This window comes from Prionailurus bengalensis, chromosome D1 (assembly GCF_016509475.1).
Source record: "Prionailurus bengalensis isolate Pbe53 chromosome D1, Fcat_Pben_1.1_paternal_pri, whole genome shotgun sequence".
NCBI lineage: Eukaryota > Metazoa > Chordata > Mammalia > Carnivora > Felidae > Prionailurus > Prionailurus bengalensis.
This window is the reverse complement of record NC_057346.1, coordinates 58338556-58363145: the sequence shown is the minus strand read 5'-3', so window position 1 is coordinate 58363145 and position 24590 is coordinate 58338556. Positions and strand designations below refer to the sequence as shown.

General features: G+C 43.2%; 1 protein-coding gene and 1 pseudogene across 1 annotated transcript in view; one reads left to right on the top strand and one right to left on the bottom strand.

The window, feature by feature from the left end:
• Positions 1-3659, bottom strand: part of FAM168A (family with sequence similarity 168 member A) — a 204809-nt gene extending 201150 nt beyond the window's left edge. The window contains exon 1 of the mRNA XM_043580296.1: positions 3544-3659. The gene's annotated coding sequence lies outside the window, so the exon portion shown is untranslated. The remainder of the gene's footprint in view (positions 1-3543) is intronic.
• Positions 3660-10017: 6358 nt separating this feature from the next.
• On the top strand, positions 10018-12429 carry LOC122483359 (annotated as a pseudogene).
• Positions 12430-24590: the final 12161 nt, after the last annotated feature.

Here is a 24590-nt window from a genome sequence, read left to right as displayed (position 1 = left end):
AGATAATTATAGTTCAATTTAAGCAAAAATGAATAAGTTGGAAATAGATTTAATGACTGTGTAGAAAAATCAAAGGTATTGAACTGACTTAATGGGATTTGTTCTGGGAAATATTTTCTCAGTGAAAAGTAATCAATATGATATAATTCCATCAAAAATTTGTATTCATAACTACAAGACAAAAACATCCTCAGGGTCAGGTAGACTCAGCCGGTAGAGCATGCAACCTATGATCTCAAGGTTGTGAGTTTGAGCCCCACGTTGGGTGTAGAGATTACTTAAAAATAAAAATCTTTAAGGGCGCATGGGTTGCTCAGTCGGTTAAGCGTCCGACTCTTGAATTTGGCTCAGGTCATGGTCTCACAGTTTTGTGGGTTCTGCGCTGACGGTGCAGAGCCTGCTTGGGATTCTCTCTCTCTCCCCTTCTCTCTGCCCCTCCCCTGCTCATGTGCTATCTCTGTCTCTCTCAATATAAACAAAATAAACTTTAAAAAATAAAAATAAAAATCTTAAAAAAAAATTTTAATCTTTAGGGTCAAAGTGGGGGCCAAATATCTTGACTCTCTACTAAAGCTCCTAGAGAGAGAAAAGAAATGAAGACGGTGGCCAAACCTTTGCTGATCTACACTTTATCAAGAAGATTTCCCTGATCCTTTTATCAATTTTTCATCAATAAAAAGTTTCAGGGATGCCTGGGTGGCTCAATGGGTTAAGCGACCCACTCTTGATTTCGGCTCAGGTCATGATCTCATGCTACATGAGATCAAGCCCCGCATTGGGCTCTGTGCTGACAGTGCAGAGCCTGCTTGGGATTCTCTCTCTCCTTCTCTCTCTGTTCCTCCCCTGCTTGCACTCTCTCTCTTTGTCTCTCTCTCTCTCTCTCAAAATAAATCAGTAAATATTAAAAAAAATTTTCACTGTGTGTAATTTCACTGTTGTTTTATTTTTTCTGTTGATTATGTAGTCATTAGTGCCCTACAAGATAGGCCCCTGCCTTGGGGCCCTACTACTTAATATTCTCTTTGTCCATCCATTTCTCCATCTGTCCACTTAATAGTTACCCACCAAACAAACACCTACTCTGTGCCAGGCCCCGGCAAAGGAATCAGGCCAGGCCCCTGCCCTCAAATAATTATAATTTTAATTATTTTTTTCTAATTCTACACTCTGTCTTGTTACTTCATAGGAGAGGACCTCCAGTACAATGTTGACTAGAAGGGATGATACTGGGCACCCTTTCCTTATTCCCATTTCAGGAGGAAATCTTTTTCTATTTTATCAGCAAGTATGATGTTAGATGTAGGTTTTTTGTGCATGCCCCTTATCAGATGAAGGAAGTTCCCTTCTATTCTTAGTTTCAAAGGATTTTATTATAAATGATTGGTGGCTTTTATCAAATTAATTTTCCACATCTCTTGAGATGATCCTATGATTTTCTTAACTTTATTCTGTTAAATTGGTACATTATATTAATTTTCAAATGTCAGATCAACTTTGTATCCCTGGAATTAACACAATTTGGTTGTGTAGTTTTATCCTACTTATTGATCTTTAGGTTTGGCTTGCTGATAATTTGCTTAGAATTTTCACAACTTTGTTTAGCCTATAATTTTCCTTCCTGATAATGCCCTCGCTAGGTTTTTGTACCTAGGTAATGCTCATTCCATAAAATAAGTTGAGAAGTACTTCTATTTTTTCTGTCCTCTGGAAGAATCTGGACTTGGAGTTTTCTTTGTGAGAAGATTTTTTTTTAATAAAAAATTCAATTTCTTTAATAGAAAAAATTTTAATAGAAACTACTCAGTTTTCCTGTCTCCTCTTGTGTCAGTTTTAGTAGGCTGTGTTTTTCTAGTTATCTGTTCATGTCATCTGAATTTCAAGTGTGTTGGGATATAGTTACTCACCATTTCCTCCCACAATCTTTTTGATTCATGTAGGATCTGTAGGGATGACACTCTTTCCATTTCTAAATTGAGAATTATGTCTTCTCTTTTTATCCTTCAGCTATCTGGCCAAAACTTCATCAATTTTACTAGTCTTATCGGAGAATTAACTTTTGGTTCTTTTAATCCTCCCTTCATATCTTTGTTTTCTATTTTATTAACTTCTTCTGTCAACTTTATTATTTTCTTCTTTCTACTTCATTTGGATTTAATTTCTGGGTGTTTTTCCTGACTAGTTGAAATAGATATTTAGATAATTTATTTTCAGCCATTGTTTTCTTTTCAATATATTCACTTGAAGCCACAAATTTCCCTCTAAACATGGCTTTAGCTACATTCCACATGTTTTGACATATTATATTTTCATTATCATTTGAATCAAATACTTTGTAATTTCTATTGTGATTTCTTTCTTGAACTTTGCATTATTTGGGGATTTTCTAGTTTTCTTTGTGTTTTTGATTACTAGCATAATCCAACTGTGGTCATTGAACATACTCTATATGATCTTAACTCTTAGAAATTCAGTTAGACTTACATTATGGCTCAGCATATCAATAAATATTCGTGTGCACTTGAAAAGAATACGTATTCTATTGTTATTGGATCCAGTGTTCTATTATGTCAATTATGTCAAAATTCTGAAGCATGTCATTCAAATTTCATTTGTCTTTATTGATATTTTTATTTGCATATTCTATCAGTTACTGAGAGAGTTGTATTAAAATATCCCAGCATAATAATGGATTTGTCTATTTGTCCTTGAGAAATAGGCCCTGCCCTAGAGGTTATCACAGTCAGATATGAGGGCTGACACAAGTAAGTAATAATTGTGAGTATATGTTTAAACATTCTAGCAAAGAGAAACCCAGGGAACACCCAATGTGTTGGTCATATAGAACTCATGGAAGTTCCCTAAATATGGATTTTGTTTTTCCCTACAAGACCTTTGTCTAAACCATGTGTCACAAACTCAAATGCCTATATTTGAAAGGAACAGGGACAATATAAAATGAAAACTTTAGATTTCTAAACTTGTATAATAGTTGAGGAAATGGGCTGAAAAAATTACTCAGCTGCAAACATGGTCAATCTTTCATGAGAAAAGAAGGATGATTCCGAGGGCAGAACCAAGACCCACAAGGAAGTATTCCCAAGTTTGGTCTGAATCATGGAAGTGCTTGATTTCAGAAGCAATGTATGCCCTGCTTGATTTCAGAATTGCTATGGACCAGTGACTCCTGTGTACCTGTTTCCTCTCTATTTGAGCAGGAAGGTCGATAGCAGTTACCTTGGTCCTGCTTGGGATGTTGGGCAGGTAGAGAGAAGACAACTTGTCTCTCATTTGCAGGTGTTTGGATAAAGCAGAACTGTACTTGATGAGACTACTTGAGGAACTACTCCCAAGGAGACTTGTTTTCATCTGAATTTGACTAAAATGACAAAATTCAGGATTTCAAGTTGATACTGTGATGGGATGAGACTTTCAGGGCCTTACAGGAAGGTGAGAGTATTTTGCATGTAGGAGAGACACAAGTCATTGGGGTTAAGAAGGCAGATTATGTTATCCAGCCTCGAAGATGGCCTCCATAATTCTTACCTGTGATAGAGGGTAACTTCTAAGATGAGGTCATAAAAAGCATTGTGGCTTCTGCCTCACTCTGTCTGTCTTGAATCTTAGAAGGTGGCTGCCATGTCATGAGAACAGATCCACATTCTGAGGAACTGAGACCTCCTGCCAATAACCAAGCTTCCCATAGAGGCTTCAGATGACTGCAGCCCTGGCTGATGTCTTGACAGCAACTTCATGAGAACCTAGAGCCAGAACTAGTTAGTTAAGCCATTTCCAATCCTTGACACAGAAAATATGTGAGACAATACACATCTATAGTTTCAGGCCACTACATTTGGGTGTAATTTCTTACACAGAAATAGATAATTTATACTCCCACTTGGACGGCTCACACTTGAACTTTAAAGAACTACATCTATTTACAGCATAGAGGATGATTGTTATGGCAATTGAACTTACATCATCACTAGTACACTAATACATCATCACTGATACAAAGCTGTCCCTCTGAACGAACCATTTCTTGAGCCTCATCGCACACCCCATCCTTCACCTGCTGTCTCCCACTCATCCTCCAGGATTTATCTAAACTATTTCCATCTCTAAGAAGCCTCCTATTCCCAGGGACAGAGAGACCCTATGTTTTCCTCTGCAGCAGCACTGGTCACTCTAAGCAGAAACTGGCTAGGTTTAGGTCTGCCCTGTGTAGCAGATGTCAAGCAACTTGAAGGCAGGACCTAGGCACGGGGCCAGGCACGGGACAAGTAGGGAGAGTCAGTGAGTGCTTACTAAATGATTTAATGAGTTTGGAAGCAGTTTCTCACCCCTGGGGGCCTTGGTGAATTTTTAGGGCCTCTGTGAAATGGAATTCCTGTACTCTTGAGGTCTTCAGGTACCTTAAGGGAAGACTCAGTGGACCCCTGGGGAACTCCTTTGTACTCCTTTGTTAGGCCCACAACCATCTCAAAAGACAGACACCTCTTAAGGAGATTTTCAGGAAAGGCTCAGGGATTCATGGTTGTAAGGAACAAAACCATGACAAAAATTTCTGGCTGATTTAAGAGAAGGAATTTATTAAAGGAATATGGGACTAGGAGTGCCAGGGTAGCTCAATTGGTTGAGCACCCGACTCTTGATCTAGACTGAGGTCATGATCTCATGTTCATATGGGTTCAAGCCCCACATGAGGCTCTGTGCTGACAGTGTGGAGCCTTCTTAGGATTCTCTCTCTCTCTCTCTCTCTCTCTCTCTCTGCTCCTTGCCTGATCTGTCTCTCTCTCTCAAAATAAATAAACTTAAAGAAAAGAATATGGGAATAACACATAAAAAGATGCTCAACATCTTTAGTTGTTAGGGAAATGCAAATCAAAACCACAATGAAATCCTTCAAATTCACTGGAATGACTAACAATTTAAAAGACGGGTAATAACAAGTGTTGGCAAAGATGTGGAGAAATTGGAAACTCCATACATTGTTGGTAGGAATGTAAAATGGTGTAGCTTCTGTGGAAAACAGACTGGCAGGTCCTCATAGTTAAACATGGAGTTATCATATGACCCAGCAATTCCACTCCTAGGTATATATCCAAGAGAAATTAAAACATATGTCCATACAAGAATGTGTACAAGAATGTTCACAGCAGCACTATTCATAATAGTCAAAGAACAGAAACAACCCAAATGTCCATCAATTAATGAGTGAGTAGACAAAATACAGTATATCTATATAATGGAATGTTATTTCACATAAAAAGTAATGGAGTACTAATACAACATGCCACAACATGGATGAACCTTGAAAACACTATGCTACATGAAAGAAACTAGTCACAAAAGACTACATATCGTATAATTATATTTATATGAAATGCCCACAGTAGGTAAATCCATAAGTACACATAGTAGCTTAGTGGTTGCCTAGGGATTAGAGGGTGCTGTGGGTTGAATTGTGTCCCCCCAAAAGATATGTTAAGGTCCTAGCCCCTGGTACCTATGAACGTGACCTTATTTGGAAATAGGGTCTTTGAAAACATAATTAAGATGTAAACTAAGAGGGGCACCTGGGTGGCTCAGTTGGTTGAGCCTCCAACTTTGGCTCATGTCATGATCTCATAGCTCGTGAGTTCGAGCCCCGCGTCAGACTCTGTGCTGACAGCTCAGAGCCTGGAGCCTGCCTCGGATTCTGTGTCTCCCTCTCTCTCTGCCCCTAACCCACTCACATTCTGTCTCTGTCTCTCTCAAAAATAAATAAACATTTAAAAAAAGATGTAAACTAAGATAAGGACTATCGAGTAGGTTATGTTCTTTTTTTTATGTTTATTTATGTTTGAGAGAGAGTGGGTGTGCACACGTGAGTGTGGTAGGGGCAGAGAGGTGGGGACAGAGGATTTGAAGCAGGCTCTGCACTGACAGCAGAGAGCCCAATGTGGGGCTCGAACTCACAAACCATGAGATTATGACCTGAGCTGAAGTCAGATGCTTACCAAATGAGCCATCCAGGCCCCCCAGGGTATGTTCTTCAACTAATATAAGTGATGTCTTTATAAGAAGAGAACAGACACACAGAGAGACGCACAGAGAGATGAATGCCACGTGAAAACATAAGACACAGAGGAGAATGTCACTTGGTAACAGAGACAGCAATTGCAGTGATGTACCTGCAAGCCAAGGAGCACTGGGGATTGCTGGCAACAGCAGAAGCTAACCGAAAGGCTGGAACAGATTCTCCCCTAGAGCCTGCAGAGAGAGCCTGGTCCTACCAGCACCTTGATTTTGGACTAGACTCCAGAACTATGAGAGAATACATTTCTGTTTCTTGAGGCCACCCAGATACGTTGTGTTATGGCAGCCTTAGCAAAGTAGTACAGGTGACTAGGGAGAAATGGGGAGTGATTCCAAGGTGTATGGCCTTTTTGGGGGGGGGGTGATGAAATGAAATGTTCTAAAATTCATTGTGGTGGGACACCTGGGTGGCTCAGTTGGTTAAGCATCCAATTTTAGCTCAGGTCATTATCTCATGGTTCATGAGTTCGAGCCCTGTGTCAGTCTCTACTCTGACAGTGTAGAGCCTGCTTGAAATTCTCTCTCTCTCTCTGTCCCTCCCTTACTCACTCCATCTTTCTCCAAATAAATAAATAAATAAATAAACTTTAAAAAATCAAAATAAAATTGATTGTGGTGATGGTTGCACAATTCTGTGAATATACTCAAAATCACTGAACTGTTTATTGAGATATATCTGTTACATATACGTATATATGTGTATACACACAAACACATATATATGTGTATGTGTATGTATATATGTGTATACACACACACACATATATGTGTGTGTGTGTGTGTGTGTATACACATATATACATATATATATATATACATTTTATTTTTTTTTTTTCTTCAGTGCAAGGGTGCCTGGGTGGCTCGGTCAGTTGGGCATCTGACTTCGGCTCAGGTCATGATCTCATGGCTTGTGAGTTCGGGCCCTGCGAGGGGCTCTGTGCTGACAGCTCAGAGCCTGGAGCCTGCTTTGGATTCTGTCTTCATCTCCCTTGCCCCTCCCCCACTTGCACATTTTCTCTCTCTCTCTCTCTCTCTCTCTAATATAAATAAGCGTTAAAAAAATTTTTAAGTGGTATTGGGGAGCTCACAGAATCAACAAGAGTCAAACGGAACCAGGTATGGCGCCAAAAATATCACCTCAAATCATATGAAACTGGTCTGGGGAGAACCCCACAGTTGCTTTCTGAAGGATCAGCCACTACAGATTTAAAAATTATTATTAAATGAAGCAGGTCCTCTTTTTTATATCAAGGAGATGTATAATTTACATATAACAAATTGCATTCATTTGAAGTGTATAGTTTGATGAGTTCTGACTAATGTATATATCCCGTGTGACCACTATCACAGTCAAGATACAAGATATTTTCATCACCCCCAGAAGTTTCTCTGTGCCCCTTTACAGAGAGTTAGTTCCCTGTAGAGGGAAGCTCCACCTCCAGCCCAAGGCAAATACTGATCTGTATCCTGTCCACTTCCTGAGCCTGCTTCTCCAACCTTCCCGTCAATTCTGTAGACCACCCAACACCCTTCCGATAAATTCCTTTTCTTTAAGTGAGCCAGAACTGGCGTCTGTGTTCACAACCAAACATCCTGGCTGATAAAACAGGGAGAAAACAAAGTAAGGAGAAGGGAGGAAAAAAGTAACTCAGACAAAATCTATCCACCCAGATATATAAAGTGCAAAACCAGAGGAAAACAACTCATATATTCCTCGGGGATACATCCCCTTTTGGGTAAACCCATAAAGAAAACCAAAGGCATGACTGTGCAGTCTGGGTTATGGGTTGGCAAGTGTTCTCGGTACCTCCCGCTGCTGTGAAGAGAGTGGACTCCCCCGCCCCACTGAGGTTGAGCTTGGCCATATGACTTACTTGGGCCAGCCGAATATTAGTAAACACGAGATGAGCAGCGCCTTAAACGTGCTTGTGCTGCTGTTTGCCGTGGCTCTCCCACTTCAGTGAGCTGCCAGGAAGAGAATAGGCACCAGGTAGACTCTGATCCTAGTAGGGTGGGAGACACGTGGGGCAGACCTGGGTCCAGTTCTGCAGTCTGGAGCCCCACCCAGACAACCCACGGCCTGAAGTAGAGCCACCCCACCAAGCCCAACCTAGATTAGTGCAACCTGCAGACCGTGAGAGTGAGGCAAAGGCTTGTTGAGCTGTGAGGCAATACGTGGCATTTTTGTGGCAACAACTGACGAACACAGTGAGCAACAGCCATTTCGGGAAGGGAAAGGAAGGGATGTGATCAGGGCTTCAAAGTATTCAGGCTGAGTGGTGGGCTTACAAGTGTCCCTCACATCGTTATTTAAACTATACACATCTATTATACATACTCTGTTATTCACAATTTTTTTTTCACAGCTTAAAAAAAAAAGTGAGGGAGGAGTGTGGGGCCAAGGCCTACAGCAAGCGTTTCTGGGCTGAATGGAAGGTGGCTTGGGAGCGGGTGGGCAGATATGAAGGGCTGGTGCAAGAGGAGGATGGTGGGGACTGCACGGAGCCGAGTTCAGAGATAGGCAAGAGTGGTGAAAAGACAGTGCTTGGATCCAGATGGTAGAATATTAGATTTTACTTCCTACTTCATCCTTCTCTGGATTTCCCAAATTTTCTACCATGGACATGTATGACTTTTGTAATCAGAGAAAAGAACAAAAATGTAACGGGAGACGCAGGGGGTCACTTCCCAGCAGGCATTCTCTCCTTCCCTGTTGATAGCATGAATCATGGTCCAAGTCAGCCATGGTCACATTTCCCTGTTCCCTGTGGCTGGGTCAGTGGAGCCTGGGTGCCCCAGTTCTGACCAGCGAAATGAGAGGGGATGTCCCCTGGTGGGAGGTGGGGGCAGAGTTTTGAGAATGATTTCTCTCTGTGATAAAAAAGAGGATAGACAAGGAGGGAAGATTTTGGATGTTGTTGCATAATGGCGTGATATTTGGATCTGCAGCAGCCATCTTGCAACCTTGAGGGGAGATGTTGCCAAGGTGGGTGGCTGAGGGGAGAGATGGCAAGGTCCTGTGGGACAGGTTATGCACTGAGTCAATCCAGGGACTTTTCTGCTGACTTCTTGTTAAATGAGATTATGAAAATTCTACAGCTTAAGTTGCTTTTGGCTTAAAGTTTTGTTTTGTTTTGTTTTGTTTTGTTTTGTTTTGTTTTTAGTAATCTCTACACATAACATGGGGCTCAAACCCATGACCTGGAGATCAAGAGTCACATGCTCTTCCAACTGAGCCAGCCAGGTACCCCTTAAGTCACTTTTGGTTAGGAAGACTCAATTACAATGACAACATCCTAATTGACACAGAATGTTTTTTCAAGTGTAAGGTGAGATACATCTGATGGCCTTAGAGATTCATTCATCTCCCTAGACAGCTAGCCTCATGATCTCAGCTACAGGATTTTAGGGGCTCCCCCTTTCTTTCTTTCTTTTTTTAAGGATTTTATTTAAGTAATCTCTACACCCAACATGGAGCTGGAACTCACAACCCTGAGATCAAGAGTCACATGCTCTACCAACCGAGCCAGCCAGGTGCCCCATAGGAGTTCCCCTTTTCTAACTAGGCTACTTCCTTGACAGAGGTACTTCCAATGTGACATAGTCATATAGCTGTTCTCTCCCCATACCCATTCTTTTTAAAAGTTCCTGGGCACCTGGGTGGCTCAGTCGGTTAAGCAGAGGACTTTGGCTCAAGTCATGACCTCATGATGAGTGTGAGCCCTGCATCGGGCTCACTGGTGTCAGTATAGAGCCTGATTAGGATCCTCTGTCCCCTCTCTCTCAATCCCTTTCCTGCTCGTGCTCTCTCTCTTTTTCTGTCTCTCAAAAATAAACATTAGCCTGCCTGATCCTGCGTGTTCTGGCCACTCTGTGCCCTTCTGCATTTGGCATCGCCACAGCTGCCCTCATTCACTCCCCACCCTGCCACCCGCAGCCATGGCACCAGGCCAGCTCGCCTAGTTTAGTGTCTCTGACAAAATGGGCCTCGTGGAATTTGCCAGAAACCTAACTTCTGTTGGTGTGAATCTGATCGCTTCTGGAGGGACTGCAAAAGCTCTCAGGGATGCTGGTCTGGCAGTCAGAGATGTCTCTGAGCTGACGGGATTTCCTGAAATGTTAGGGGGCCGTGTGAAAACTTTGCATCCTGCAGTCCATGCCAGTATCTTGGCTCATAATATCCCAGAAGATAATGCTGACATGGCCAGACTTGACTTCAATCTTATCAGGGTTGTCGTCTGTAATCTGTATCCCTTTGTGAAGACAGTGGCTTCTCCAGATGTAACTGTTGAGCAGATTGATATTGGTGGAGTAACCCTCCTGAGAGCAGCAGCCGAAAACCACGCTCGAGTGACAGTAGTATGTGAACCCGAGGACTATGTGGCCACGTCTACAGAGATGCAGAACTCCAACAGTTAAGACACCCGCTTGGAGACTAGACGCCATTGAGCCTTGAAGGCTTTCACTCGTACGGCACAATATGAGGAAGCAATTTCAGATTACTTCAGGACACAGTAAAGGAATATCTCAGATACCCTTGAGGTATGGAATGAATGCTCACCAAACTCCTTCTCATCAAAAGCACTGAAGCCCAATCTTCCCATCACAGTTCTAAATGGAGCCCCTGGATTTATAAATTTGTATATAGTGAAGGAACTCAAAGAAGCTTTAGACATTCCTGCTGCTGCCTCTTTCAAACATGTCAGCCCATCAGGTACTGCTGTTGGAAATTCCACCAAGTGAAGATGAGGCCAAAGTCTGCATGGTCTACGATCTGTATAAAACCCTTACACTCTGGGGCGCCTGGGTGGCTCAGTTGGTTAAGCATCCGACTTCAGCTCAGGTCATGATCTCACAGTTTGTGGGTTCAAGCCCCGTGTTGGGCTCTGTGCTGACAGTGCGGAGCCTGCGTGGGATTCTCTCTCTCTCCGTCTCTCTCTCTCTCAAAAATATTTAAAAAAACAACAACAACCCTTACGCTGCTCATATCAACTGCATATGCAAGAGCAAGAGGGGCTGACGGGATGTCTTCACTTGGTGACTTTGTTGCATTATCTGATATTTGTGATGTCCCTACTGCCAAAATTATCTCCGGAGAGGTATCGGATGGTATTGTTGCCCTAGGATATGAAGATGAAGCTCTGAAAATACTTTCCAAAAAGAAAAGTGGGAACTACTGTGTTCTTCAGCTGGACCAGTCTCACAGTCCAGATGAAAACGAAGTTCCAACTCTCTTGGGTCTTCATTTAAGTCAGAAGAGAAATAATGGCGTCATCGACAGGTCATCATTTAGCAATGTTGTGATCGAGAATAAAGATTTGCCAGCGTCTGCGCTCAGAGACTTCATTGTAGCCACCAATGCCGCGAAGTACATGCAGTCTAACTCCATGTGCTATGCCAGGAATGGTCAGGTTATCGGTATTGGAGCAGGACAGCAGTCCCGAATACACTGCACGACCTTGCAGGGGATAAGGCAAACTATTGGTGGCTTAGACATTATCCACAAGTGTTTTCAATGAAGTTTAAAACTGGAGTGAAGAGAGCAGAAATCTCCAATGCCATTGATCAGTGTGTTACCAGAACCATAGGCGAGGATGAAGATTTGGTAAAGTGGAAGGTACTGTTTGAGGAAGTCCCTGAACTACTACTAACTGAAGCAGAGAAGAAGGAATGGGTTGAGAAACCTAATGAAGTTTCTATCAGCTCCGATGCCTTCTTTCCTTTCAGGGGTAACGTAGACAGAGCTAACAGGAGTGCTGTGGCATAGCTGCTCCTTCCGGCTCTGCTGCTGACAAAGTTGTGATTGAGGCTTGTGATGAACTGGGAATCATTCTTGCACATACGAATCTTTGGCTCTTTCATCATTGATTTCATTGCACAGCATTTTATGGTTTGTTCCATAAATCGCATGTGACATTTTGACAAATACATTTTTTAAAAATTAAAATATTAAGTCTTAGTCAAAACAAATAAATAAACATTTTTAAAAATCCCTTCTTTTTTAATCACTCATGCCAGCCAAGTGTGTTCCTCCTCCATCTCAACATTACTGGAACAGGGCCCTTTCTACTGAGACTCTGGCGACAGGGCAGTGAGAAGTGCGTTCCAGGGGCTGCTTGTCCCCTACTCTCTGCCTGTATGGTTCCCCTTTTCATGTCCTATTTAATATCTGCACTGCTGAGTAGGGCTAGTGGTAAGTGTCCCGTAACCTTTTTGCATGACAAAATATCACACAAGGAGGAAACGGAAAGATAGTGACAGTGAAGCAGACATAACCTAAAATTGACTGATGTCACTATTTATAGATTGCAACCGGTTCTGTCCTCTGGACCAGCCTGCTCCTCAACTTGCATGTTGATTAAGCGCCAGGTGTGAGAGGTGAGAGTCAAGGTCTTTAGAGCAGTGGCCAGGTCTACTTATGGAGACCTCCCCAGTGGGCCCACTCCTCATGGCCCTTCCTTTACCAGGTCTTCTTTCAAGAAATCACCAGTTCCTTCCATCTCCCCAAAGAGTGAATCTTTTTTTTTTTAATTTTATTTATTTTGAGAGAGAGAGGGTACATACAAGTGGGGGAGGGGCAGAGAGAGGAAGAGAGGATCCCAAGCAGGCTCGGGGCCAGGAACCAGAGCCAGATGTGGGGCTCCATCCCATCAACCGTGAGACCATGACCTGAGCCAAAACCAAGAGTCGGGAGTTTAACCGACTGAATCACCCATGTGCCCCAGGAGTGAGCTTTTAAAAACAGAAATCACATCACACCATTTCCTTGTCAGAAGCTCTCCACAGCTTTCATGGGACTTGGTATGTGTTCGTTCCTGTCTGCTCACCTGGGTGGGAGGTACCCCAGAAATCTGAGGATCCGGGACGAGCCCCCAGTTTTTATTGAAGCCTCCTACACACCTCGCCTTCTCCCACAGGACCTGAGAGGAGGGAGAAGCTCCAGAGAAATGGGGCTTCATGGCTTCAGCCACATAGACACGTCTAGTGTCCTCCCAAATACTGTGTTCTGAGAATTCCAAGGCCACAATCTCTAACAACGGTTGTTCTTTAGGAGGAACCTTCAGTTGCCCCTCCCCACTCCCCATCCTAACTATCTCCTCCCCATGAAGGACAGACTGCTAGTGGAAATCATCTACCAACCACAGGGCTAACTTTATAGGTACTACCCATGCTGGGGACGGTCAGGTCACGTTGGCTATAAGCAGTGCTCTAAAAATGCCAGCCCAGAACAGAGGCCACTTTATCAGGTTCTGCACCTTGGCTTAAGCTTTGGAAAAGTCCTGCACTGACCCCCCCGTGCCCAGCTTTGGTGCAGTAACCAAATATGGCCACAAGAGGGAAGTAATGCATCTTCCCAACTGCAGGGGTTTGGCTTCCACCAGGAACAGCTCAGATGTGTTCACCCTGCTAAAGCAGAAGGGCCAGATGGAGATCTGCGGGTGTTCTGTGAAGGCAGATAACCTGATGTGCCTTTAAAATGACATTCTTTAAATACTTGCTCAAATGTATTTCGTGGGGAAGAAAAGAAACTGCTTTTCTAAATAAATAAAAAACTAAAACATTATATATGTAAATACATATATAAGTATGTAAATACAATATAGTTTTTTTAATGTTTATTTATTTACTTTTGAGAGAGACAGAGTGTGATCCGGGAAGGGGCACAGAGAGAGGGAGACACAGAATCCGAAGCAGGCTCCAGGCTCTGAATGTCAGCACAGAGCCCAGTGCAGGGCTCGAGCTCACAAACTGTGAGATCGTGACCTGAGCCAAAGTCAGACGCTCAACTTACTGAGCTACCAGGTACCCCCAGTATGTAAATACAATATAAATAAACATATATACACATACTCCTTGTGGGTAGCAACTAGGAGGGTCATAAAGGAGACTGGTAGTGTTTCTTGATCTGGGTGCCAGTTACACAGGTAGGGTTCATTTTGTGAAAGTCCATCAAACTGTACTATGATTTGTGTACTTATCTGTAAGTATGCTGTGCCTCAAGAAAAGTTTATTAAAAAATCAATGGTCAGGGGCATCTGGGTGACTCCATCGGTTAAGCATCCAACTTCAGCTCAGGTCATGATCTCATAGTCTGGTTTAAGCCTTGCGTCAGGCTCTCTGGTAACAGCTCAGAGCCTGGAGGCTGCTTTGGATTCTGTGTCTCCCTCTCTCTCTCTCTGCTCTGCTCAGCTCGCTCTGTTTCCTTCTCTCTCTCTCTCAAAAATAAACATTTTAAAAAAATCAATTATCAATTAAAAACTATACTCTTTATGTTCAAAATAAGAGGCTTATGCAAAAATGACAACAAGTTTTTGAGAATTAATAGGTAATCTATTCACAAGTTTCAAAATTCAAATGATACCAAAGGGTGAATGAAAATCTCCCCTACTCCTGTTCTTTAGGCACTCAGTTCCCGGCTCTAACACTTATCTATTATTGTGCAATAAATTGGTCCAAACTCAGTGGCTTAAAGCAACAACCACTGTATTTGCTCACGACTCTGTGGGTCAGTGATTTGGGCTGGACCCAGCTGGGCAGGGCTTCTGCTGGCCTTGCCTGGGGTGAATCATGCTGCTTCAGTTTTTTGGCTGATGGATTGAGGCTACAGGCCTAAGATGGCCTCACTCACAGGTGTGACTGTTCAGGCTGGCTGTCTGGGGGCCTCTCTTTCCCCGTGATCGCTCTCATCTTCAAGGAAGCTTCTTTGCGTGGTGGTAAGAACGGAAACTGCAAGGCTTCCTAGGCCCAGAGCTCTGACATCACTTCAGTGGCATTCTATTGGTTAAAGCAGGTAACCGGCCAGACAGCTTTGAGAGTGGGCAAAAACAGACTCCACCTCTTGATGGGAGAACAGCACAGTCACATTGCAAAAGGCCACACACACAAGGACTGGGAGGAATTTGTGACCGTTTTTTTGCAATCTACCACATCTCCCATGGAAATTCTTACATAGCCCTCTAGAAATATTTTGTCCGTGTTTAAACAAATGCATATGTACATAAGTATATGTGTTTAATATTTATATAAAATTCATATATATGCAAATGCCTCCACTTCAAGTTAGACACCTAAGAGCCTTTCCTAAATTCTTCCTTTCCCTCAGGATCTACACCCAGTCCATCAACCGGCTAATTAAAAACTCCAAAGTGGGGGCGCCTGGGTGGCGCAGTCGGTTAAGCGTCCGACTTCAGCCAGGTCACGATCTCGCAGTCCGTGAGTTCGAGCCCTGCGTCGGGCTCTGGGCTGATGGCTCGGAGCCTGGAGCCTGTTTCCGATTCTGTGTCTCCCTCTCTCTCTGCCCCTCCCCCGTTCATGCTCTGTCTCTCTCTGTCCCAAAAATAAATAAACGTTGAAAAAAAAAATTAAAAAAAAAACCCTCCAAAGTGCATGCAAAATTTATCCACTTCTCGCCATCTTGTTCTAGTGCTTGTGAAGGCACCCTTGATTGTTGCTCGCATGACACTCGTGCTGATTCAGATCCTTGCACAGGCCACAGGGACCTTCCAAGGGGTCAGGCCCTCCTCCTGTGGGCGTCATTCTGAACTTGATGGGCACTGAGTTCTTTGCATTCCCTCCTTGTGTTCAGTTACTGTTCTCAAAACATAAATATTTTCTATATGGAGAGGTGTAGTACAGAGCTCTAACTCCAGCCACGAGCTGTGGCAGAACCGCGCCCTGTGTTCTGGTATTGCTCATGTGAGGGAACTGAGGCCTTGGTGTCTTTTCCTGCAGGCAGAGTTCCCTCAGTAAGATTCCACCAACCAAGAATGTTGTAACAGTCTGACCTCACTGCTTCTGGGAGGCTCTAGCAAATTTTCCCACTTCCTCCCCAGAAACCAGATCAAGGGGTGTGAAGATGGGGTGTCTTTTTCAAGACACCAGAGTCCAGTGTCATCCTCTACTTAGAATATTGGTATCTATTGACCCTACATTTACCTCATGAAAGGAGCCATTCAAGAGACTTCTTCCTAAATAAAGTTATGTTCCCAGGAGTCTTGTTGTCTAAACCCAAATGTATTGGCTATTGTTCCCAGCAGCCCTTCCTCCCCTCCTACCCCTTCATTTTGGAAACAGAACTTGCTCTATATGGGCACATGACAAAAGCTGGGCCAGTCAGAATCCTTCCCTGGGATTTTTTCCTCCTGGAGCTGGCGGGTAGGAAAGAATGCAATAGACACAGAGCCTGGAGCAAAGAGTGAGAACATACTTTTTGCTTAAGCTAGAGCCAGCTTTCTGCGTGTACAACCAGAAACTGCCTAATACAGGCCATTTCTGAAAGTTCCTCCTGATCAGGCACACTTATCTGTAAAGGACTGGGATGTATGCCATTTTTTATGACTAGAAGACAAATGTGTTAGAGTTCATATTGAAAGTACCCGTACCCCTACTGCTAAAGCATAACACTAAAATGTAATCCCCAAAATACTTTCTGTTATCATCAGGCTTTCTTCCCCTTTGGAAGTGGAATGGGTTGCCTAGACAGGATATGTGTGTAAAAGGGCCATGGTACAATGCATTGCAAGCCACTGCCGTGCACAGTCAGGTCTTAGGGATATTCAGTCTGACGGCACCAGGTCCATGAGTCCTAACCTCTGCACACTGTCTAACCAGTGTATTGGAAATGTTGATGGCGGGGAAAAATCCAACCAGACTGACCAAGGAAGTTGGTGCAGCCAAGATACACATCACTGGAATCAGCAACAGGGACAGATGTGAAAACTTCTGGAGTCCTTCAAAAGGCCCTCACTGAGGAGACCTAGCTGTGGATGATGAGTCTGAGTGAGTACAGGTCCTACCAGGCCTTCTAGATTCTCAGCTGCCTCTCTTTTCCCTCACAACTGCATCCCAGCACTAACCCAATATCTGACACAAAGAAGCATTTGGTAAAACTTGGTTAAACTAATAGGTAAATCAGTAGCCCTCCTTTAATTCCTAGATAGGCCACATTTCTGAGAAGTAGCATACAAGCACAAGGCTGGAGAGCCATATCCATGAAGACATAAGACAACACACCTTTTTTGAAAAATTCAGTCATCCAAGTCCACTTCCTGCTGGTGCAGGTTCAAGGGTCCAAGGAGTATGGTGAGGGGTGAGCAACCAGAGGCTTCTGCAGGCTGGGTTTGGGGTTTCCTTGATAGCACAATTCCTTAAAAAATTTAGTAGACCTTTGGTCTATTTGGTTCTGGTCAGTTTCAGTGTGAGTAACCACAGCCAAAGACCTCATCTAGACACGGTTTTCGAGCCTGAAGGTTCTGATCTTTTCCTTATCACTCATTCCTCCAGCTGGATGATGGCTCTCTTCAGACCATTTGAAACAATACTCGTGGGTGGGAAAGCACCATCCTTCCATGCCAACAGGCTCACTGCTTTTCTGAAGAGGGTACTTGTCTTATCTCTCCTAAAGCTGCCACTGTGCAGTTAACAAACCGAAGGGCTTCAGTGCAGAAGCAATTGGCTTTTTAAACTCTACAATACTCAAAATTAAAGGATTCTTGGTCCACCCAGATTATAGGTAATAGCAAAGATTTCCTCCCTTAGTAAAGCTGTACAGAGTGGCTAGCTCTAGTTTGAGTTTCGTTATTTCTTTCTCTCCAGCAGGATTTTGCTAGAAGTAGCAAGAAAGAGCTGGAAAACATCAACATTCTAAATTTCCCTACCTTTCTACATTATTACACTGCATTGCCACAACCTCAGGTAGCCCATGATCTGCCTTTCAAGATGGGGTAGCTAGTATTTGAAGCTTACCACTCAATGAATCACCCCTTCTAGTATTCACAACCTGTGTAGTACCCTCCCTTGAAATCTGGGCTGGTCCTGTGACTAACTTTAAGCCTTAAGAAGATCTGGCAGCTTTCACTTTTGTCTACTTGGGATCCAGCTGCCATGTAAAGAAGCCCAAGCTAAGTCACATGGATGGAGAAAGAGGTCACAGCCCTTCCAGCCATCCCACCCATACACATAAGTGAAGGCATCTTGGATATTCCCTCCCCAGCCACCATCTGACTCATCAAAGACCCTTGTGAGACCGGCAGAAGACCCACCCAGTTGGAACCATCACCCTTCAATGCACAGAATTGTGAGAGGTAGTAAAATGTTCATTGTCTTAACCCTTTAAGTTCGGGGATGGTTTGCCACACAGTAATAGGCAACTAACACAATTTTTGGATCAAATGTTTTACTACTGTATAACAAGAGTCGCAAGCTTTCCAGTCTGCAGTGCCTGAGTCCTTGCCATCTGCAACCCAATGCACTCATTAATTAAGCACCTCAGTTTTGTTACTTGCAGTGATCTATTTCTAGATACCAAATTCAACATTAATTAGAAATAGGTTTACCGGGGCGCCTGGGTGGCTCAGTCGGTTAAGCGGCTGACTTCGGCTCAGGTCATGATCTTGCGGTCCGTGAGTTCGAGCCCCGCGTTGGGCTCTGTGCTGACCGCTCAGAGCCTGGAGCCTGTTTCAGATTCTGTGTCTTCCTGTCTCTCTGACCCTCCCCCATTCATGCTCTGTCTCTCTCTGTCTCAAAAATAAATAACCGTTAAAAAAAATTTTAAAAAAAGAAATAGGTTTACCTATGACAGAAAAATTAACGTGATGGTGGCTTAAACTAAATAAAAATCTATTTCTCTCTCACATAGATTTAGTCCAGAGATAAGTAATCTAGAGCTGGCTTGACCCTCCACAATTTCAGGGACCCAGGCTCTTTTTCTCCTGTTCCACCATCCTCAACACATGACTTTTCTCTCATGGTCCAAGATGGCCACTCAAGCTTCAGCCATATGGCTGCCTTTCGATCAACAGAAGGTGGAAGGGACGAAGAAAGATATGTCTCTCCCTCAAAGGCCATTTCCTGAAGTTGCACAGGACACCTCTTATATCTCATTTGCCAGAACTTACTCACATGGCCGCAATAAGCTGGAAGATATGCTGGGAGAGGTGGTCCTAATTCCAAGCGGCTATGTGTCCCAATGTAAATCTAGGATTCTACTAAGGAAGGAGAAGAAGAGTGAATTTTGGGGATAAACTAGCAATCAGTGCTCTGATTACACTGGCTTTCTAGTCAATTCTGTTTTCTAGAGAGCAAGGCTCCTCCTCTGTTCTCATTTTTCATACTTCCTTTTGTCAACTCTGAAAGAAGAATAAAACGGAGAAAGAAAAGGGGCAGGTGAAGGGGAGGGGAGGGGAAAGGGATAGGGGAGGGGAGCGGCAGGAGCAGGGGCAAGGAGGAGAAGGAGAACGAAGAAAGAGAAAGAAGATGAGAAGGGGGGAAGAAAGAAATTTGTTAGTGTTACAGTTGGAATTAAATTAAATTTACATAGTAATTTTGGAGAATTGACAATTTTATGAATTTCTATCTTCCTGTCCAAGAACATGGCATGTCTTTTCATTCATTCAAATCTCATTTTATATTTTTAATACAATTTTATGGTTTTCCCTTTATAGATTCTATGCTTTTCTTCAGTGTATTCTTAAGTATTTCATAGTTTTGGTTGCTCTAGAGGTAGTTTTCCTCCCAATTTTGTTTCTGAGTCCTCACTCGAAGAGTAGAAGAAAAGACTGACACCTTTGCATCCAAGTACGAGACAGCAGCTTTTAGCAGTGGGTGCTCCCTCGGAGAACAACTGGAAAATCTAGATGAAATAGCCTCCCTGTCCACCCAAGAACAAATGTGTAAAGGGGGTGAAGAACTTCTCAACCAACCAGGCCTGGGCACTAAGCTTCCGGAGGAGGAGGGACTGGCGGAAAGGGGAGCCAAAAATCTGCTGCTGTTTTTTATACCTCAACATAAAAGTTTTTTTGTTCTTTTTTGTTTTAAGGTTTTTTTAATTTTTATTTTTTAATATTTATTTATTTTTGAGAGAGAGAGAAAGAGAGCATGAGCAGGGGAAGAACAGAGAGAGAGGGAGACACAGAATCCAAAGCAGGCTCCAGGCTCTGAGCTGTCAGCACACAGCCTGATGCGGGACTTGAACTCAAGAGCCGTGAGATCATGACCTGAGCTAAAGTCAGACACTTAACTGACTGAGCCATCCAGGCACCCCAGGGTTTTATTTTTTAAAGTAATCTCTACACCTAACGTGGGGCTTGAACTCACAACTCCAAGATCAGGAGTCATGCTCTTCTGAGTCAGCCAGGTGCCCCTCAACATAAAATGTTCTTAAAAATTTTTTTCTTTTTGCTTTCTATGTTTATCTTATATGCTGTCACTTTTCCCAATTCTCTCATTACTTCTAGTAGTTTTTACTAGAGTCTCTTATGTTTACTCGGTATATAATCTTAACAGTAAAGAGAATTTTATCTCTTTTTTTCTTAAGTTTATAAGCTATTTTACCATGAGGCTCTTGCTAAACCTGCATGGAATAACTGAATGCTTGATGAATGGAAAGAGTTGCTAAATACCTTGATAATGGAATCAAAAAGTTCACTAAAATGTTTTGAACTCCTTACTTGCAGGGCTTTCTATCGGCCCTTGTGTTAATCCTCATAACATGGCAGGAGGCAGGCTTTGCTCTCCCCGCTTACAGATGAGGAAAGGACACTCAGAGAGGTTAGCTAACCTGTTCAAAGTCTCTTACTGGGGGTGGCAGGGGGAATGGGGAGCCAGGACAGGGCTGCCACCTCCTCCCCTTCTCTCCACCATCTGGCACTCGGTTCTGAAAGGAGTTTTAAGCTCTCCTAAGGGAACCATCTGCTGAGGCAACACAGTGAGCGTTATGTGTAAATCTGCAGGGAGAGCAAATGATGGCTTTGTCCCTCTTTCATCTGTTCACCCATTCATTCTCTTCATGAACATGTGTGGAGCATTGAGCACTTATTCTGTGCCAGGCCCTGCACTGGGCACTGGGGACACAGGGATGATTAGGCCCAGTGACTACAGGATGGGCAGCAAGAGAAAGTGCTTTCAGGCAGAGGGAGCAGTGTGCACAGAGAATAGAATGAGTCCTCCTGGGGGCCGCAGCGGAAAAGGAAGCAGGAGAAAAGAAGGAGCCCTGCATAAGGTTGAGGGTATCAGGGTATTTGACACAGGGCTATGCCCCCTTGACCCTCTCACTCTGGTCTGCCCAGTTGCCAGACAGGTTTGGTTCTGGAAGAAACCTTGCTCAGTGTTCTCCACAATGTGGCACAGCAGGACTCGGTGACAGCAGGGGGCTCTGTGCAGCCTGGGTGCCATGGAGGGGTTTCATCCTGCCTTGAATCTGCGCTGTTGGCAAACTGGGAGATGCCGTAAAGTTCTATGCAGAACGAGACCAGTGTCGCTCTCCCAGAGTCAAGGGAGAGAGTCATGTGTGCAGTGATGGTAGCTATGTTAACAGTTCTCTTGGTTTTAGGCAGAATTTTTCAGTCAATGAAAAAAAATTTCTTCTATACCAAGAGTCAAGGAGCATACCATTAACAATTCAACATAGTTCTCATAAAGTGAAAGTTCCCGTCAGTTTCATCCTGAGGTGAAAGAAGATAAAAGCCCAGAAGTGACTGACGACCTGATACATCAAACCCCATGATTTGGATCATCTTCTGCTTAACAGCAAACCAGCCAGGAAAAGAAAATACTCAATATTTAGATCAAGATAAGCCCATCTCTTTTTTCATGAGAAAGATCCAAAATCCATAAAAAAAACCCAAATCTGTGGGGAGCCTGGGTGGCTCCATTGGTTGAGTGTCTGACTCTTGATTTCGGCTCAGGTCACGGTCCCAGGGTCATGGGATCGAGCCCCACGTGGGGCTCCACACTGAGTGTGGAGCCTGCTTGGCATTCTCGCTCTCTCTGCCCTTCTCCCCTGCTCATGCTCTCTGTCTCTCTCTCAAATAAATAAAAAAAGAAAAAAACCCACAAATCCATAAAAAGAAACCAAATCTATAAAAGTACAAGTGGAAAAAGCAAAAGCAAATTTAAAACCATACGGGTAGCAAAAGCACTTTTTGTTTAGGGCCTTCATACAGAACTCCATGGCCTGTGTGAAGAGTCAGATCAAGTCTCTGGAGGAATGTTGGCTAAAGATGAAAGACCTAACAGCTTCCCTTGGGGAAGGCAACATACATAATAAGTTGGAATCAGGAGGTGGAGACAGTATTTATGACCAGACAAGAAGAGCCAGGAGGACACTGGCTGATATTGAAAAGTCAAGTGCGCATTTAAAAATCCAAGATGGAGAGAGACATCAATTCTACATCAACACTGCTAAAGAAGGGAACAGAAAAGCCAACAGGACAGATCATCTTAAAAGCCTTCAGGTTGAGGGACGACTGGGTGGTTCAGTCGGTTGAGCGTCTAGCTTTGGCTCAGGTCATGATCTCCCAGTTTGTGGGTTGGAGCCCCGTGTCGGGCTCTGTGCTGACAGCTCAGAGCCTGGAGCCTGCTTTGGATTCTGTGTCTCCCTCTCTCTTTGCCCCTCCCCTGTTCGCACTCTCTCTCTCTCAAAAATAAATAAACATTAAAAATAATATTTTTAAGTAAAAATTTAAAAAAAAAGTCTTCAGGTTGAACAAACCTCCACTGAAAAAGTACAGATCAAAATCTTCAGGGGAGAGGACGTGAAGTGATAAACTTTATCAAGAGAAAGAAATGGAGTCTCTTGCAAAATTATCTGTCCAGAAAGATTATCACTTGGAGCAAGAAGAGGAAAGTTCTGAAGCAAATGACAAGATGAGCATGCAAATGAAGAGCTGAAGACCTTCAGAGTGCAAGTCAAAGACCTTGAAGGGGCGCCTGGATGGCTCAGTCGGTTGAGCATCCGACTTTGGCTCAGGTCATGACCTCACGGCCTGTGAGTTCAAGCCCCGCGTCGGGCTCTGTGCTGACAGCTTGGAGCCTGCTTCAAATTCTGTGTCTCCCTCTCTCTCTGCCCTTCCCCTGCTCATGCTCTGTCTCTCTCTGTCTCAGAAAGAAATAAACATTAAAAAAAGACCTTGAAGAAAATCTGGAAAGCATCATTTATCCTTTTATTGCCTTGAACTAAAAGATCATGACCATTGGACAAGAGCACAGGAGGCTGAAAGGAACCTTTTTATCTCAAGAAAAGAGATTGTAAACATGAAACAAAGAACAATGGGAGCCATAATTAAACTTGAGCTTCTAGATGATGATCCAGATGGAGCAGTTTTCAGGGAGCAGTTGCACTGCCCCCCATCTCTGGTATGGGGTGCTGTTTCTTCTGAGATAGGAGAGTCTCAGTTCCCCTTCTGTCAGACACATCTGGTGTTTACAATAGATTCAAATGGGAAGTTCATGACAAGACATCTACCTCCCCCCTGTATCGGTAAGGGTTCTCCGGAGAAACAGAACCAGTAGGCTACATATTCATATATAAAGAGTTATCTCAAGGAATTGGCTTATGTGACAGTGTGGGCTGGCCAGTCTGACATCAGTAAGGCAGGCCAGCAGGCTGAAAACTCTCAGGCAGGGGCTGAGACTATAGTCTATAGACTGACTAGTCTTCTTCCTCAGGAAAATCTCGGTTTTGTTCTTAAGGCCCTTCAATTAATTGGATGATTATTGAGAATAACCTCCTTTACTTAAATTCAACTGGTTGTAGAGGTTAACCACATCCACAAAATACCTTCACAGCAACACCTAGATTAGCTTTCGATGGAAAAGCTGGGTACTATAACCTAGCCAGGTTGACATAGAAAATTGATTCCCTATGCCCCAGGAAGCCTGGATACTGGTCATCCCTCACCCCGTCCCAAACCCACGGCTTTCCACCAAGAAGTTGTGCTCTTTATACTCCCTCATGGGCTGGGTTTTTCTCTGGACACTCCCAACCAGGAAATGGAAGCATGTCACCTTCCGGGTCCATTGAGCCTCCACATAACCCTTCTACTCAAACTCCTGAAACACAAGAAGGGCCCTATACCATTTCACTTAATTTTCTTCAAAATTATTTTTGAATTATCTATAACTTTTTAGCTTAAAAGCTTTTCACAACCCAACAATAAAAAACAAATAATCCAATTAAAAATGGACAAAAGATTAGAATAGGCATTTCTCCAAAGAAGATGTACAAATGGCTAATAAGCACATGAAAAGATGCTCAACATCATTGGCTATTTAAGGAAATGCAAATCAAAACCATAACAAGATAATACTTTTCACCTACTTAGGACAGCTATAATAAAAAAGATGGACAATGACAAAGTTGATGAGGATATGGAAAAATTGGAACTCTCATACGCTGTTGGTGGGAATGTAAAGCGGTGTAGCCCCTTTGAAAAACAGGTTGATAGCATGAAATGTTAAACATAGAGTTACCATATGACCCAGCAATATCACACCCAAAAGAAATAAAAACATATAGCTACACAAAAGTTCTCACACACATGTTCATAGCAGCACTGTTTACAATAGCTAAAGAGTGGAAACCACCCAAATGTCTATCAACTGATGGATAAATAAAATATGGTATAGCCATACAGTGGAATAGTATTTGTCAATAAAAAGGAATGAAGTACCCTGGGGATGCCTGGGTGGCTCAGTCGGTTAAGTGTCTGACTCTTAATTTCAGCTCAGGTCAT